The sequence below is a fragment of the Mandrillus leucophaeus genome, unplaced genomic scaffold (genome assembly GCF_000951045.1).
Source record: "Mandrillus leucophaeus isolate KB7577 unplaced genomic scaffold, Mleu.le_1.0 Scaffold292, whole genome shotgun sequence".
NCBI lineage: Eukaryota > Metazoa > Chordata > Mammalia > Primates > Cercopithecidae > Mandrillus > Mandrillus leucophaeus.
This window is the reverse complement of record NW_012103054.1, coordinates 1,190,966-1,209,048: the sequence shown is the minus strand read 5'-3', so window position 1 is coordinate 1,209,048 and position 18,083 is coordinate 1,190,966. Positions and strand designations below refer to the sequence as shown.

At 37.5% G+C, this 18,083-nt stretch overlaps 1 protein-coding gene and 1 long non-coding RNA gene across 3 annotated transcripts in view; one reads left to right on the top strand and one right to left on the bottom strand.

Moving 5' to 3' along the window:
* The window catches only part of GALNTL6 (polypeptide N-acetylgalactosaminyltransferase-like 6), a 1,310,737-nt gene that overhangs the window by 860,678 nt on the left and 431,976 nt on the right, over nucleotides 1-18,083 (top strand). The window lies entirely within an intron of this gene.
* The window catches only part of LOC105543908, a 109,136-nt gene continuing 101,525 nt past the window's right edge, over nucleotides 10,473-18,083 (bottom strand). Inside the window, exon 3 of the long non-coding RNA XR_001006687.1 lies at nucleotides 10,473-12,388. This is a non-coding gene — a long non-coding RNA (uncharacterized LOC105543908). The remainder of the gene's footprint in view (nucleotides 12,389-18,083) is intronic.

Here is an 18,083-nt window from a genome sequence, read left to right as displayed (position 1 = left end):
GGCTTCAATTTGCAATTATCTTATGATTAGTGATGTTGAGTGTTTTTTCATGTTTTTTGGTTGTATGTCTTCTTTTGAGAAGTATCTGTTCATGTCTTTTAACTACCTTTTAATGGGATTTTTTTTCGTTAAATTATTTAGGTTCCGTATAGAATCTAGATATTAGGCCTTTGTTGGATGCATAGTTTACAAATATTTTCTCCCACTCTATAGGTTGTCTGTTTACTCTGCTTATAGTTTATTTTGCTGTGCAGAAGCTCTTTAGTTTAATTAGGTCTCATTTGTCAATTTTAGTTTTTGTTGGAATTGCTTTTGAGTATTCAATCATAAATTATTTGCCAAAGTTCATGTCCAGAGTGTTGTTTCCTAGGTTTTCTTCTAGCATCCTCGTAGTCTGTCGTCTTATATTAAAATATTTACTCAATCTTGAGTTCAATCTTATGTATGATGAAAGGTAGGGGTCAGTTTCATTCTACTGCATAGGGCTAGCCAGCTATCCCAGCAACATTTATTGAATATAAAGTCCTTTCTGCATTGCTTATTTTTGTAGACTTAGTTGAAAATCAAATGGCTGCAGGTGTGGGACTTCATTTCTGTGTTCTCTATTCTGTCTTATTGGTCTGTGTGTCTGTTTCTAACCACACAGTTTTGGTTACCGTAGCCTTATAGCGTGTCTGGAATTGGTGCGTTCTTGGTCTTGCTGACTTCAAGAACAAAGCCGCAGACCCTCACAGTCAGTGTTACAGTTCTTAAAGATGGTGAGTCTGAAATTTGTTCCTTCAGATGTTCAGATGTGTCCAGAGGTTCTTCCTTCTGGTGGGTTTGTGGTCCTGCTGGCTTCAGGAGTGAAGTTGAAAACCTTAGTGATCAGTGTTCATAAAGACAGCCTGGACCCAAAAAGTGAGCAGCAGCAAAACTTATTGCAAACAGCTAAAGAACCACCCTTCCACAGAATGGAAACAGACCCAAGCACATTGGGTCTGCTAGCTCAGGCAACCTGCTTTTATTCCCTTATCTGACTCCACCCACATCCTGCTGATTGGTCCATTTTACAAAGAGCTGATTGGCCCATTTTACAGAGAGCTGATTGGCCCATTTTACAGAGAGCTGATTGGCCCATTTTACAGAGAGTTGGTTGGTCCATTTTGACAGGGTGCTGATTGGTGCGTTTACAAACCTTGAGCTAGACACAGAGTGCTGATTGGTGCATTTACAATCCTTTAGCTAGACACAAAAGTTCTCCAAGTCCCCACTAGATTAGCTAGACACAGAGCGCTGATTAGTGCTTTCACAAACCTTGAGCTAGACACAGAGTGCTGATTTGTGTGTTCACAATCCTTTAGATAGACACAGAGTGCTGACTGGTGCATTTACAGTCCTCTAGCTAGACATAAAAATTTTCCAAGTCCCCACCAGATTAGCTAGATACAGAGTGCAGATTGGTGCATCCACAAACCCTGAGCTAGACAGAGTGCTGATTGGTGCATATACAATTCTCCAGCTAGACATAAAAGTTCTCAGGGTCCCCACCCGACTCAGGAGCCCCACTAGCTTCCCCTGGTGGATCACACGCTGGGGCCATGGGTGGAGCTGCCCCTCAGTTCCATGTCATGTGCCTGCACTCCGCAGCCCTTGGGTGGTTGATGGGAATGGGCACGGTGAAGCAGAGGATGGCGCCAGTCAGGGAGGCTCCGGCCACACTGGAGCCCACGGGTGGGTGCTGGGGACTCAGGCATGGCGGGCTGCAGGTCCTGAGCCCTGCCCCACAGGAGGTGGCTGAGGTCCAGGGAGAATTCGAGTGAGGCGCCAGCGGGCCAGCAGTGCTGGGGGACCTGGCGAACCCTCTGCAGCTACTGGCCCAGGTGCTAAGCCCCTCACTGTCTGGAGCCAGTGGTGCCAGCGGTGGCTCTGAGTGTGGGGCCCTCCAAGCCAGTGCCCACCCAGAACTCATGCTTGCCCACAAGCACCGCATGCAGCCTTGGTTCCCACCCACGCATCACCCTCCACACCTCTCCTCAAGTAGAGGGAGCCGGCTTCAGCCTCCGCCAGCCCAGAGAGGGTCTCCCACAGTGTAGCAGTGGGATGAAGGGCTCCTCAAGCACGGCCAGAATGAACACCAAGGATGAGGAGGTGCTGAGAGCAATCGAAGGCTGCTAGCACATCGTCACCTATGAATAATATTGTTTGAAGTCTGATAACATGATGTCTCAAGGCTTGTTATTTCTGTTTAGGATTGCTTTAGCTATTCAGATCTTTTTTTGGTGCCACATGAATTTTAGAATAGTTTTTTTCTAATTCTGTGAAAAATTGCATTAGTGGTTTGATAGGAATAGTGTTGAATATGTAGGTTGCTTTGGGCATTATGACCATTTTAACAATACGGATGAGTATGAAATGGTTTTTCCATTTATTTGTGTCATCTCTGATTTCTTTCAGCAGTGTTTTGTAGTTCTGCTTGTAAACATCTTTCACCTACTTGGTAAAGGTGTATTCGTAGGTAATTTTTGTGTGACTATTGTAAATGGCATTGCATTCTTGATTTGGCCTGCAGCTTGAACATTATTGATGCATAGATAAGGTGCTAATTTTTATAAATTGATTTTGTATCGTGAAACTTTATTGAAATCATTTGTATCAGTTTCAAGAGCCTTTTCGCAGAATCATTGGAGCTTTCCAGATGTAGAATCATATTGTCAGTGAAGAGAGATAACTTGACTTCTTCTTTTCCTATGTAGATGCTTTTTATTTCTTTCTCTTGCCTGATTGCTTTGGGTAGGACTTTAAATACTATGTTGAATAGGAGTGGCGAGAGTGGGCATACTTGTCTTGTTCCAGTTCTCAAGAAGAATGATTCCAGCTTTTGTCCATTCAATATGATGTTGGCTGTGAGTTTGTCATAGATGATTCATTATTCTGAGGTATGTTTCTTCAATGCCTAGTTTGCTGAAGGTTTTTATCATGAAGGGATATTGAATTTTATCAAAGGCTTTTACTGCATCTATTCAGATGATCATATGACTTTTGTTTTTAATGCTCTTTATGTAGTGAATCACATTCATTGATTTGCATATTTGAACCAATCTAGAATCCCAGTAATCAAGCATTCTTGATCTTAGTGAATTGACTTTTTGATGTGCTGTGGATTCAACTTGCAAGTGTTTTGTTGAGGATTTTTGCATTTATGTTTATCGGGATGTTGTCCTGTATTTTCATTTTTCATCATATCTTTGCCAGGTTTTGGTATGAAAGTGATGCTGGCTTCATAGAATGAGTTAGGGAGAAATGTCTCTTCCTTGATTTTTTTTTTTTTTTTTTTTTTTTTGAATAGTTTCAGTAGAATTGGTATCAGCTCTTCTTTGTATGTCTGGTAGAATTCAGCTGTGAATCCATCTGGTCAGGAGCTTTTTGGGTTGGTAGGTTTTTTGTTACTAATTTATATATTCAATTTTGAAACTTGATATTGGTCTGTTTAGGGTTCCAGTTTCTTTCTGTTTCAATCTTGGGAGGTTGTGTGTTTCCAAGAGTTTATCCATTTTCCCTAGATTTTCTACTTCGTGTGCATAGATGAGCTCTATAATAGTCTCTGAGAATTTTTTGTATTTCTGTAAGATTGGTCGTAATGTCATCTTTGTCATTCCTGATTGCGCTTATTTGGATATTCTTTTTTCTTTGTCAATCTAGCTAGCAGTATATTGATCTTGTTTATCCTTTCAAAAAAAAAACTACTTTTGGTTTTGTTGATTCTTTGTATGTATTTCGGGGTCTCAATTTCAATTCTGCTCTGTGAGCTTTTAGTATTGTGCAGTGTTCTATGAAATAAAGAAAAATATACTCACTACATGCTGCTACATTACAGGGACATAGAAAAGCTTTCATGCACCCTCGTCACTCTGTGTATTTCTTATATTGGTTGACTCTTTTACTACCCTTGACCTTTTAATCACTTTCTTGCAATTACTTAGTTGGTTTATTTTTATAATCAAATCAACATCAGTATTCCTTTATATGTACATTTTCCATTCACTTTTACTGTGAACATTTTGTCTATTAGTGTTTGTAGAAACTGCTTCAAATCTTTTTTGAAATGAGAAAGCATACATCTGAATGTAAATAAATCAGTCACCATCTCAAGTCCCACTGATGTCTCTTTTTTCAAAATATTTAACCTTGGGTTAAATATTTTATCAAGTATTTAAATTCTTCTGCAGGTAGGCTGGGCACGGTGCTCATGCCTATAATCCCAGCACTTTGGGAGGCTGAGGTAGGTAGATCACTTGAGCTCAGGCAGTCAAGACCAGCCTATTATCTTGGAACCATCATTACAAAAACTTCACTCCTTGCCCTGGCCATTTCTTTAACCAAACTTCAGCTTCTTTGTGCCCATAGGTGCTGGCAAGCAGAGACGGTATATCTCTGAATATGCATATTGTCAGTGTCTCTCTGTGAATGCCATTATTCAAGGGCTCACAATTAATATTGTTCTTTGTTGCAGATAGTGACTTCCAAAATGAAGTTTTTGGAATGCTAGTGCTAGAAGGCTTTCTTAAAAACAAAGATTTCATAGCAAAGTAAACTTTTGATATTTTCCTAAGAAGAAAATGTAACCTTTCTGGGCAATTTTTGATGAATATTAAGAGATTTTCATGATCCTTCATTAAAAAAATTACCTACTTTGTAATCCACTTTTTTGTTGTGACTGACCTGGAGTGCACACGATAATTTTCCCCTGACCTCGTATATGCCACAAAGTTTCTCATTTACACTCTGGGAGTCACAACCTTCTTGATTTATCAAATCCTTATCTAAACACACAAAGACATCCACCCTTCCAAAAAATCACTTTTATGTATAACAATGCTGTTAGTAAAGCTGTGTTTGTCTATCTGTGTCTTGTGTATGCCTTTGTGTATGTGTCTGTGTGTGATATGTGTCTGTGTGTTTTGTTCTGTTTTAATTTGTGATTCATCAAGAGAAACAAATTATTCAGTACACGGAAGAAAATAACTCATTTACTCTTTTACAAGAGTCAAATTTGAAGGATTTTTGAAGGTTCCTAAAATAATAAATCTATTATTTATGGACAAGCATTTTATATCATTAAAAAGAACAGATTTTGTTAGTCTTATAATTCTTTAAAAATGCAGACTTTCTAATGTGAGTATCTGAATTGAATCTAGGTATGAGATTATGAAATTATTAATTATTAATACTCTTTTGGTGAAAAGCAATATTAAAATGTATTTAGAGTCTTTACCCTCTATGTGACAAGCAACTTTTATTAACTTTTCATTTAATTAAAATTTCTAATTACATTTTTGTCTATGATAAAAAGTACAAAATTTAAAATTCAACAGTTACCACTATTAAACTTGAAGCATTTTCACACTACAGTTTCTGCTGCTTATTCACCAACCATCAATGCTATTATGGATTATCACTTCAATTAAAAGATTGTTTATGATCCCCATAGGTATAGATAGAAATGAAACCTGAGCAATGGGAATTCCGATGCTGATGTAGAACATTCCACATTGCACCTGGGAAATCAAATTTTAGCTCAGGTTGTATTTATTATGATACTTTAGGACTTGTGTTTTATGGATTCAAGATGAGAAAATCATTAAAAATCTGCTTGTCACATTAAGAAATCATTTAAAATTACTCCCTCAGGGATTTTTATTAGCAATATATTGTAAGAAATTTTCCTTCCCTGCCCATCTTATATTTACATAAAACATGATTTCTGTAGTTAACTAAAGAATTCAGTGTTCAGGAAGATTATGATGTTGGGAAATCCTCCTGAGACAATTTTTTTCACCACAGAGATTTTCCCCCAAATAGGAAGTTGTTTTGCTTTTTTAATCTGCAAATATCCTCACTTTTTCTCAAACCACTTTCCTTACTGTCAGTCTTCTGCAGGTTGTCAGCACATCTAAAAAGAGAAAACATAACCATTACATACCTAAAAAGACTCAATAAACCAAAGTAAAAAGTAAAACCTTGGATCTGAGGTCAAAGAACCAAACCCAGGTAAGACTGGAGTTTTCCAGTGAAATACCTAAGAAATCTAAAATTCAAAACCAAGGTCATGGTGTGGAAGGACATTAACATACATTTTATCTTTACATAACAAATCGTCTCTAGGGAAATTTTCTTACTAGAAATCATAATTATCTCCATCAGTCGCTCCAGGGCAGTATCAGCAAGCTGATAACGCATCTGTGTCTCTGCCAATCACACCACCGCAGAAAGTGGAGGGAGAAAATCTGCTGCTCAAGAGTTCTATCTCTGAGCCTGTGAAATAGCCATTATCTCCATGGGAATCTGTATTTAAGACAGCTATCCAATCCTCATCTTTTCTTTTTTCAGTTTACTTTTATGCTTTCATGTAGCTGCATTCTGAAAAATATTTTCTTTAATTACTTTTCCTTTATTCTTCCAACTCAACATATATGTGTGTGTGTGTGTGTGTGTGTGTGTGTGTGTGTATGCATTTCCACAAAGCTATCTTGTTTTTATATAATTAGAGGGAACCTATCTTTCTGGTTCCCTCTAATTATATAAAAACCAGATAGCTTTGTAGAAATGTATATATGTTAAACACATATGTGTATACTGCATGGAAAATATAACTGATGTTTGAGTAGGTATCTAAAACAAATTGACCGACAGAAAACAAAATTCTTTAGAAAACTAACAAGTAGTGGTTACAATAATATGTAGAGATGCAATATATATAACCTGTATGAAAAATGTAATTGACAATTGCATAGAGTCATTATGTAAATGAAACATCAACCAATGAAAAACATGAAATTCTTCAGACATTTAACAAGTACTGATTGCAACAAAACACAGGGTTTTTTTTAAAAAAAAAAAACTTTTTTTAATATGTAGTAATTTTTGTTGTTATTGTTGTTGTTGTTGTTGTTTTTTGGGAATGGAGTCTCGCCCTGTCACCTAGGCTGGAGTGCAGTGGCACGATCTCAGCTCACTACAGCCTCCTCCATCTCCCGGGTTCTAGCAATTCTCCTGCCTCAGCCTCCCGAGCAGCTGGGACTACAGGCACACACCACCATGCCTGGCTAATTTTTTGTATTTTAGCAGAGATGAGGTTTCATCCTGTTGCCCAGGCTGGTCTCAAACTCCTGAGCTCAGGCAGTCCACCTGCCTCAGCCTCCCAAAGTGCTAGGATTACAAGTGTGAGTCACTGCACCTGGCCAGTAATTTTTTGATGTTTGAAATTCTGCAAAAAGACCAAATTTTCATTCCAATAATATCAGTTGTTAATGTTTTTCTGACTAATAATATAATTTTTTAACTACTTTCTTTTCTTCACTCAATCTCATGGTTCTATTCAACCTGCTAAGAACAAACAGTTCTTGTATTCAACCATTTCAATCATCAGAGTAAAATTTCAGGAAGATTATTCTTGTAAAACTCATGTGTGGACAATGATGTTTTTGTGAGGCAAAACTAGTGTGATCTGCTTTCAAGATTCCCTCCAGTGGGATCTGTTTTTGTTATTTTGCCATACAAGTAATGAATGTGTCTGAATATAGAAGGGATAGGAAAATTTAAGAAAGAGGTACATCTTTTATAAAATACTGAAAAGTTTCAAAAATATCACACTGATAAAACCAAACATATCTGAAGCCATAATTCATAACGGACTTAACACTGAAAGTCTGTATCAATGTTTTAAATATTTTCAGTACCCAGAAATATATGGTGAATACATGGTAGTGAATAAGTCTCATGAAACCTGACGGTTTTATAAATGGGAGTTCCCCTGCACAAGCTCTCTTGCCTGCACAAGCTGTCTTGCCTGCCGCCATATAAGATGTGACTTTGTTCCTCATTTGCCCTCTGGCATGATTGTGAGGCCTCCCCAGCCATGGGGAACTGTGAGTTAATTAAACCACTTTTCTTCATAAATTACATAGTCTCAGGTATGTATTTATTAGCAGCATGAGAACAGACTAATACAGTAAATTGTTAATGATAGAGTGGGGTGCTTCTGCAAAGACAGCCAAAATTGTGGAAGGCATTTTGGAACTGGGTAACAGGCAGAGGTTGGAACAGTTTGGAGGCTCAGAAGAGGACAGGAACATGTGGGAAAGTTTGGAACATCCTGAAGACTTTTTGAATGTCTTTGATGAAAATACTGGTAGTGATATGGACAAGAAATCCAGGTTGAGGCTGTCTAGGATGGAGATGAGGAACTTGCTGGGTACTGGAGTAAAGGTCACTCTTGCTATGCAAAAAGACTGGTGGCATTTTGCCCCTTCCCTAGAGGTCTGTGGAACTTTGAACTTGAGAGAGATGATTTAGGGTATCTGGCACAACAAATTTCTAAGTGGCAAAACATTCAAGAGGAAGCAGAGAATAGAAGTCTGACTATGCAATAAAAAAAAGAAAAATCCATTTTCTGAGGAGAAACTCAAGCCAGCTGCTGAAATTTGCATAGTAACGAGGAGCCAAATGTTAATCACCAAGACAATGGGGAAAATGCCTCCAGAGCATGTTACAGACCTTTATGGCAGCCCCTTCCATCACATGCCTCAAGGTCTAGTAGGGAAAAATGGTTCCATGGGCTGAGCCCAGGGACCCCTGCTCCATGCAGCCTCAGGGCATGGTGCCCTGCATCCCAGCTGCTTCAGCTCCAGACATGGCTAAAAGGGGACAACATACAGCTCAGGCCATTGCTTCAGAGACTGTAAGCCCCAAGCCTTGGTGGCTTCCACGTGGTGTTCGGTATGCTGGTACACAGAAGTCAAGAATTGAGGTTTGGGAACCTCTGCCTAGATTTAATAGGATGCATGGAAATGTCTGGATGTCCACGCAGATGTTTGCTGCAAGGGCAGGACCCTCATGGAGAGCTTCTGCTAGGGCAGTGTGGAAGGGAAATGTGGAGTTGAAGCTCCCACACAGAGTCCGCATGGAAGAACTGCCTACTAGAACTCTGAAAAGAGGGCCACCATCCTCTAGACCCCAAAGTGATAGATCCACCAATAGCTTGCCAAGTGCACCTGGAAAAGCCACAGACACTCAACACCAGCAGCTGAGAGAGGGGCTATACCCTGCAAAGCCACAGGACAGCTGCCCAAGACCATGGGAACCCACCTCTTGCATCAGTATAACCTGGATGTAAGACATGGAGTCAAAGACAATCATTTAGGAGCTTTAAGATTTGACTACCCTACTGGATTTTGGAGTTGCACAGAGCTGTTAGCCCTTTCATTTTGGCCAATTTCTCCCATTTGGAATGGGTGTATTATCCCAATGCCTGTACCCTCATTGTATCTAGGAAGTAACTAACTTGCTTTTGATTTTACAGGCTCATAGGCAGAAGGGACTTGCCTTGTCTCAGATGAGACTTTAAACTGTGGACCTTTGAGTTAATGCTGAAAGGAGTTAAGACTTTGGGGATCTATTGGGAAGGCATGATTGGTTTTGAAATGTGAGGACATGAGATCTGGGAGGGGCCAGGGGTGCAATGATACGGTTTGGCTATGTCCACACCCAAATCTCACCTTGAATTGTCATTATCCCCATGTGTCAAGGACAGGGCCAGGTAGAGATAATTGAATCATGAGGGCAGTTTCCCCCATACTGTTCTCATGGTAGGAAGTTTCATGAGATCTGATGGTTTTATAATTGGTAGTTCCCCTGCACAAGCTCTCTTGCCTGCTGCCATATAAGATGTGACTTTGCTCTTTATTCACCTTCTGGCATGATTGTGAGGCCTCTGCAGACATGTGGAACTGTGAGTCAATTAAACCTCATTTCTTTATAAATTACCCAGTCTTTGGGAACAGACTAATATGTAGTCCTAAACTTCATAACTTGTGTAACATAGCTTTCCCTAGTATGACTAACCACCACATTCCATATTCACCTCCATCTGTTTCCAGTATGTCCCATCCTTCTCAAAAAGAAGTGTCTATTCTCTGTATTGAGGACATCATTTATGAGGTATAAATTATTCATGTTATGCTTCTCATCTGGAGTGTTTTCTCTCCAGCCTCTAGGAGTGTTCAAGGCCTAAAAGCAGAGGTGACAAACAGGCTGCCTGCAAGTGAAACATGGCTCAACGACATGTTTCTTTATGGTCCACATAGTAGCCAATAATTTTAAAACTGAAAATTTTTATATAAAAATCCAAATTTTCATCTTCACCTGAAAACCTGGAACATGTGGTTGCACTGTCCCTCATGGCAATAGTTGGCTGGAGCTAAGCAGCTCTGGGACCTTCCTGGTGGGGCAGTGTATGTACTCCTTGGTCTAGCCCAGTTTTCATTTCTTCTTATTTCTTAGCCTGGCACTTCGACTTTTGATCTCTGACATGAAAGAATGAAATTATAGTAGCAAAGAGTGGAAAATCTTTGAACACTCATTCATAAGGGAAAGTTTCCACATTGTCTGTTATGACAGTACCTAATCTAAATAAAGCCAACCACAAATTTATCTATGTTTAATAAACTTTTTAACTACAGCTTAATCAACATTTATTGAATCCTGTTTTGTACCAAGAATTAGCTGAGGAAATGTGGACAAAGAGAAGAGTAAGGTATATTTCTGCCTTCCCATAATTAATCATGTAGTCAATAAAACAGAAATCTAAACAAGGTATTCTAATACAATGCAATAACAGATATATATACAAAAGGCACTAAAAGAAAATCTCAGAGCATCAGCTGTATTATATTCAAAGAACCAACTTACCCATAGATGTTATTAATGAATAGATGACAGATTTGATGGCTTACATCAGTTTAGTTTTTACAAGAGGAATATAAACACCTATGTCGTAATTGAGGACTGCAAACTACTCAAAGTCACAATTGTAATTTTGCATGCCTTGTAAAATGTCCTCTTCAGTAATCATGAAGCACTAAGAAATCAGTATCACAGTTCAGAATATAACTAAACTTTTTATTCCTAACCTATTATTTACCTGCCTATCTTAAAGAAATATCTTGGATGTTTAAGTTAAGTATCTACTTGATGAACGTTATATAAATCTGTTGCTACAGGCATCAATGTTTTGGATATTTTTCAAATATAGTGCAACCTGTTTATTTCAAATTTAATTCAAATAAGATGTATTTTGAACTGTCTCAGGCTAAATTTCTGGAACTTGAAGGTAACTTGAAGGAATTCGAAGGTAGGAATTATTACAATTCAAACTCATATCAATCTAAAGACAAGTCTCAGCTTTAGTTTTGGGTTTTTTATCAAGGCAAGATCAATCTCCTCCTGAATCTGACCCATTAATCTGCTTTTCCTCCTTAACCACACCCTTTCAAATTTTGAATATTTGAAAAGAGCTATCATACCTTCCTCACAAATATACTTATTTGATAATTTCCTATTTAGATTATTCATATGGCTCAATTATTTTTCAGTGACCTTTCTTCTCAAATGTTCCCCTATTTTTAAACATTCCTTGTAAAACATAGCACTTAGAAACAAATGAAGTATTGTAGATTGTGGATGATCAGGTCCAAGTTTGCCAGAATTATTTTTTTTTATGTTGACAATATTATTTTTGATCAAGCTTTGTATCCAATAACTGTTTTTGGTAGCATATCATACTTCAGATGCACATTGAACTTACATTATCCATTTGTTTCTTCTTAGTGCCGTATTTGGCTTCATCCACTAAACCATATGATTAGATAATTATTTGGTACATATGATAAACCTATAGTTCTAATGACAACATTTCTATAAAAGCTATGGATTTCAGATTCCTTGAAATAAATTTTCAGTCCACCTTTCAAGCAGTGTCTTCGCTGAGTGTAACACTGACTCAGTACAGGATACTTTTCATGGTATAGAGTCCCTAAGGACCAAGGAGTCCTGGAATCATATGTAATCTCATCACCCAATCATTTGCTCTACCGTAGAACCTTATGATATTATTTTAACCAAAAATCTGATTCACTATTATAGAAATTACCGTATTGTTGGAAGTGACTAAGATAATGGTCACTAGTCTGATGTCAGAGAGGAAAATCCAAATAATGACATGTCATTGTTTATCTTATTGATAACTGCATACCATTTTATACTGTAAATAACTGAAAATAAACATTTCTTAAAGCTTGGAGTAGACTGAATACTGGTGTCCCAAAGATGTCCGTGTCCTAATTCCTGGACCTTCGAATGTTTCCTTACATGGCAAAAGGGACTTTACAGGTGTGATTTAGTTAAGGATCTTCAGATGAGAGGATTCCTCTACACTACTTGGGCAGGCCCAATGTACTCACAAGAGTCCTTACAAGCAGAGGAAGGAGGGTCAGGACAGAGAAAGCCATGGATAATGGAAACAGAGGTCGGAGTGAAATGGGGCCACAAGACATACAGGCAGTCTCTAGAGCTGGAAAAAAGTAAGAAAACGGATTCTTACCCACAGCCTTCAAAAGGAGTGCAGCCCTGCTTGCCCATTTTGGATTTCTGACCTCCAGAATAAATGTGTGTTGCTTTAAGTCACTAAGTGTGGTAATTTGTAACAGAAGCAATAAGAAACTAATATGCTTCTTAATCAAAGACTCCAGGTAAAAAACGCGCTCATCTAATTAGACTTTGCTGGGGGTGGAATAAAACACAGCTTCTATTTATCCTGACAGATATTAAAGAACATAAGGGATTTTTCTTCTTCCTAATAGTGGCTTTAATAGTTTGATTTTTTTCAACTCTGCTACACTTTACATATATGGGAAGAAATTTGTACAATGAGTCTAATTTTCTATGATTTGTCAAGGGTACTTGAACAGTAAAACATATTACCAATCAATCATTAGTTTCTAATACCAAAAACTGGGTAAACAGCAAAACTAAAATGGTATTAAAAAGACTGATCATTCTTTATATTAATTGCTAACTCATTAATCAATTACTAATTTAGAAATATATAGATTATTAGGTATTACTAAGTGATAACTTGTGGACTTAAAGATAAATTTGGGTAAGGATAAAAAATTAAACTTCGTTTAGAATAATAAAATAATACCAAATCAGAATCAGAATCACACAATTCCAATGTTTAGAAACTGTAAAATTTATACTAAAATTTATTTAAGGCATTATCTGTCAAGCTAACACAGTTCTAAATGATTGTACAATGCTTTAGACAGGAATAGAAAATCAATAAGCTGGAGGTTTCAGCCATTCCTGTCATGGAACATTTTAAGATTTATGATATAAAATTGATTTGTGAAATCAGATGGAATTGCTGTATTTACCTTTCATTAACATGAATATAACTGTGCCACTAGTCAAAAATATTAATCACGTTGATTATCCTTAAGCAATTTCAAGTTTATTATTGAAAGCGTAAGTATTCATTTTCCCAAGTATTCAATAAGACTGCCTGTCAAATTACAAACAACACAATAAATTCTACAAAGTGTGGCGAAACAATAAAATCATTTAATATAATTGAATATTCCCATGAATTATATAAACATTAACCTCAATGATAAATCAAGAAGCAAATAACTTACTGGGTAGTTACAGTTCTTAGGTTCTAATCTGGCTCTGTCACTAACAACACTTCTGAAATCCACTGGAAATAATCTACTTGTAACCTTGACTCTATTTTCATTAATCACCACAAGGACTCTCAAGTCACCTGAATTTCCCATGCTTTAATCTCCTGTTGGACCCTATGCATACTTGATTTTTGTCCTCTTTTATTACCCATCCCTGATTCCTAAACCTTTTCTATCGTGTCCCTCAGGAACCATAATCAGAAGAATGCTTTCTATCCTAAAATTAGACTATGAATATTCTCTTCACTTTCTTGCTTTAATATAACTGGCTTTCCTTCATTTTCCAAGCTGTGGCTCTTGTCTCCCATAATCATTGTTGCAATAGCTTCACTATTCACAGAAGTGACTGAAAACCACACACACATGCACACAAATCACATCACAAAAAGTAAACTCAGTGTATCCTTGACATGACTTTGTAAGATTTCAAAAATGCCTATGGCCTCTCTCCATTGCCATCCAACAAGTGGACAACTATTGCATACAAGAAGCTAGATTGGCAGAGAGTGATCTTAACTGGTTGTGGTCAAAATAGTTTACTTCTATAAATATGGCAAAAGCACGTATCCCTGTGAACATATTACTAAAGCCCCTCCCAAGAAATAAGCTCCTGTAAGGAAGTGGGGTGGGGGAGGGGAGCTAGAATTCAAGCCTCATTAGTTCCATGGACACCCCGCGACTGCATGCATCCCACTCTCTTACCACCACCTCCTGCGTTTTCTCTCCACTCTCTCTGATATCTCAATGGCACATTTTAGTTTTTAGCTTCTCATTTTAAAACAATTTCAGACTCATAAAAAGTTGCAGAAATAGTAAAAACAGTTCCCATGTCTTCTTCACTCAGCTTCCTTAAATGTTAACATCCTATAAAGCCAGTATAATTATCAAAGTATAGTTACGAAAGCTAGGAGATTAAGACTGATGCAATACCATTGACAACCATAAACCTTATTCAAATTTCATGAGTTGTCTCACTAATATTTTCATTTTTTAGTATGGAATTTAATTTAGGATTCTACAATTAATTTAATTGTCATCTTGTCTCTAATTTGGCACAGTTCTTCATTTTTTCTTTGACTTTTATGAACTTAGCACTTTTGAAGAGTACTGACCATTTATTTTGTCAAATGTCCTTCAGTTGGGTTTGTCATTATTTCCTCGTGATTAAATCAAGCTGTGCATTTTTCAAAATAATACCACAGAAGTGGCGCACCCTTCTCAGTGCATCATATTAGGTGCTACATGATGTTGGTTTGTCCCATTATTGCTCGTATTAACTTTGATCATTTGGTCAAGGTGTTACATGCAGATTTCTCCACTGCAAAGTTAGTTTTCTCTGTGTAACTAATATGTATCTGGTAGGGAGGGAGACTATAAATATTCCATTTCTCATCATATTTTGTCAACTAAGTTTAGCATTCATCAATGATTCTTGCCTGTAACAATTATGATGTAACATTTGCTAAATGGTGATCCAAAACTCTCAGCCCTACGGGGACTCCATTCCATAGATCTTTCCGATGTTACTCTATCGTCGGCATTTTGGTTTTCTCACTTCCCTCTATGCATAGCTTAAGTTCAGTTCTCCATCATTATAATTACCCCCTTGCCTATATCCTCAACTCATTTTCTCTTCACTTGTATCACTGTATTTCCTGTTAAAACCACAGCTCTTCACCTACTCTTTGCCTACTCTTTTCCTACAACTATGGACTTGAGATTTGCTGATAAGAAAACACATAAGCAAATTAACTGGTTTCTTTTAAAATAATGTTCATTACCCCAAGAGAATCCCTAATATTGTCAGGTAATTATACTATGTATTTCTAGTTCATTATTACTTTACAACTCTTCACACCTTTTTCTCTCTCCTCCGGCTCCTAACACCTCCTTATCCATTTCCCCTCTCACCTGATGACCTTGCTTCATATTTTCTGAGAAAAATATGAAGCAACCTAATCAAACCTTTAGCCAACTCCCACCATAATATCCACTTGCTGGCATCTGCACTCACACTGGCTCCCACTGTTACCATAGGTGAAATTTCTATGTTTTAATACCGTGTATAAAAGCTTATCCTTTTTCATCTACCCAAGCACATTGCTTCAGCAGTTTCTCTCACTTTTGCATCATCAAAGTTTTCTCTATATTGAATCATGCCATCAGCTTACATTTTATTATTCCTGTCTTTTTTTAAAAAAAAATCTTTCATTCCACTTTTCCCACGTTACCACCCCATTACTTTGCTCCTCTTTATAGCAAAACTCTTCAAAAATTGTTTTCAATGGTTACTGTCCCCAATTCCTCTCCTTCTAGTCACTCGAATCTACTTCACTCAGATATTTGCTTCTACTGTTCACTGAAACTGATCTTCTAAAAGTCATCAAAAACCATTACATTACAAACTCACAGTTAGTTCTGAGTACTCTTTTTGCTTCACCTAGCAGTGGTACTCATCACAGCTGAACATTCTCTCCCGCATGTCACAGTGTGTTCCCTTACCACCAAAGGAAACATTCTGTGTGTTTCTTCTGTTTGACCGATGTTCTGCCTCTACACCTTTTTCTCATTTAAGCCTTTGGATGTTGAAGTATCCCAGGTTTTACTCATTCTGATGATCTCATTTAATCTCATACCTTTAAATGCCATTTATATTGTGTATTAGTTTGCTTGGGCTGCCATAAACAAATACCATAGACTAGATGTCTTTAAAAAGAGAAATTTATTTCTCAAAGTTCTTAAGGCTAGAAGACCCACATCAAGGGGTCAACAGAGCTGGTTTCTCCTGAGACCACTCTCCATAGCTTGCAGAGGTCAGCTTCTCACTGTGACCTCAAATGGTCTTTTCTCCATGTGTCTTCACCCTTAATGTTGCTCTATGTGTCCAAATTTCCTCGTCTTCAAAGAACAAATCAGATTGGTTTAAGATCCTCCCTAAAGACCTCATTTTAATCTGAACACCATTTTAAAGGCCCTGTCTCCAAAGGTAGTCATATTCTGAGGAACTGGGAGTTTCTCCACTTCGATATATGAATTTGGGAAAGACAATTTAGGCAATAATATATGGCAATTCCAAATTTTATACTGCCAACTCAGACCTTCCTCCCCAAATTCAGATTCATATATATGATAGCTTTAACATCTCTCTAGAATTTTATCCTGGAAATCCGCTCTCCCCACAGCCATCTCTGTCTTAGGTCTCAGTAACTCCATTTTACCGTCCTTTCGTGATTCTGGTCAAAAACCTTAGAATCCTCCTTCACCCTCTCTTCTCTAACTGCTCACATACAATCCACTAGAAAGTCATGTCACTCTACCTGCAAAATATATTTAAAATCTGATCCTTTATCATTCTCTTCACTGCAATCACAATGAACTAAGTCAACATCATCTTTTGCCTGGATTTCTGCAATAGTTTCCCAGGTCTTCCTCTTGCTTTTTTGTAGTCCATTCTCAAAACAGAAGCCATAAATGATCCTTTTAAGACTTAAGTCAGACTATATTGCTCTTCTGTTCAAAACCCTTCAGTGGCTTGACATTTCACTTGGAGTAATTTGAAAGTCCTTACAAGGAATTAAAAGGCGCTGCCTGTTCTGGGTCCAACTCCCTGTCCCCATAACGCTCTGATCTAATCCTGTACTTCTCACATTAGCTTACTACACTTCAGCCAAACTGACCTCTTCTACCCTAAAACACACCAGTCATGCTCCTGCTTTAGAGCCTTCGTTTTGGCTACTACTCTGTCGTTTTTCCAGGTAAACTGCTAACTTCATGGCTCGCTCCTTCACCATCAAGACTTGGTTTAAATCTGAATCTTACCAATACATCTTCACTGACAATTGGCTACTCCTCCTAAGTCCTGCCCACCCTATCCCACCACCCTCAACCTGGACGTTTTCTTTATTGATGACATTACTTACCATTACATAGCATATTATCAAATTTACTTATTTGTTATATTTATTTTTATTCTTTTATTATCTGTCTTCCAAAATAGAAATTTAAATGCTCTAGTGCAGAATCTTTATTCATTTTCTTCCCTGATATATCCAAATTCCTGAGGAAGTGTCCAGGACTTTATAGGTGCTCTATAAAGAGCAAGAAAACAAATAACCTGATTGAAAAAATGGGCGGAAGACCTGAATAAACATTTTGCAAAAAAAGATATACAAAAGGCCAACAAGTATATGAAAGAGTGCTCAACATCACTAATCATCAGGGAAATGAAAATTAAAACTACAATGAATGTCATCCTACATCTATTAGAATGGTTACTATGAAAAAGACAAAAAAATAAGTGCTGGCAAGGATGTCAAGAAAAGGGGACCCTTGAATACTGTTTATGGGAATGTAAATTAGTACAGCCATTATGAAAAACAGTATGAAGTTTCCTCAAAAAATTTTTTAAAAAAAGAACTATCATATGATCCAGCAATTGCAACACTGGGTATATATTCAAAGGAAATGAAATTCATGTGTCAAAGAGATATCTGCACTTCCATATTCATTTCAGCATTATTC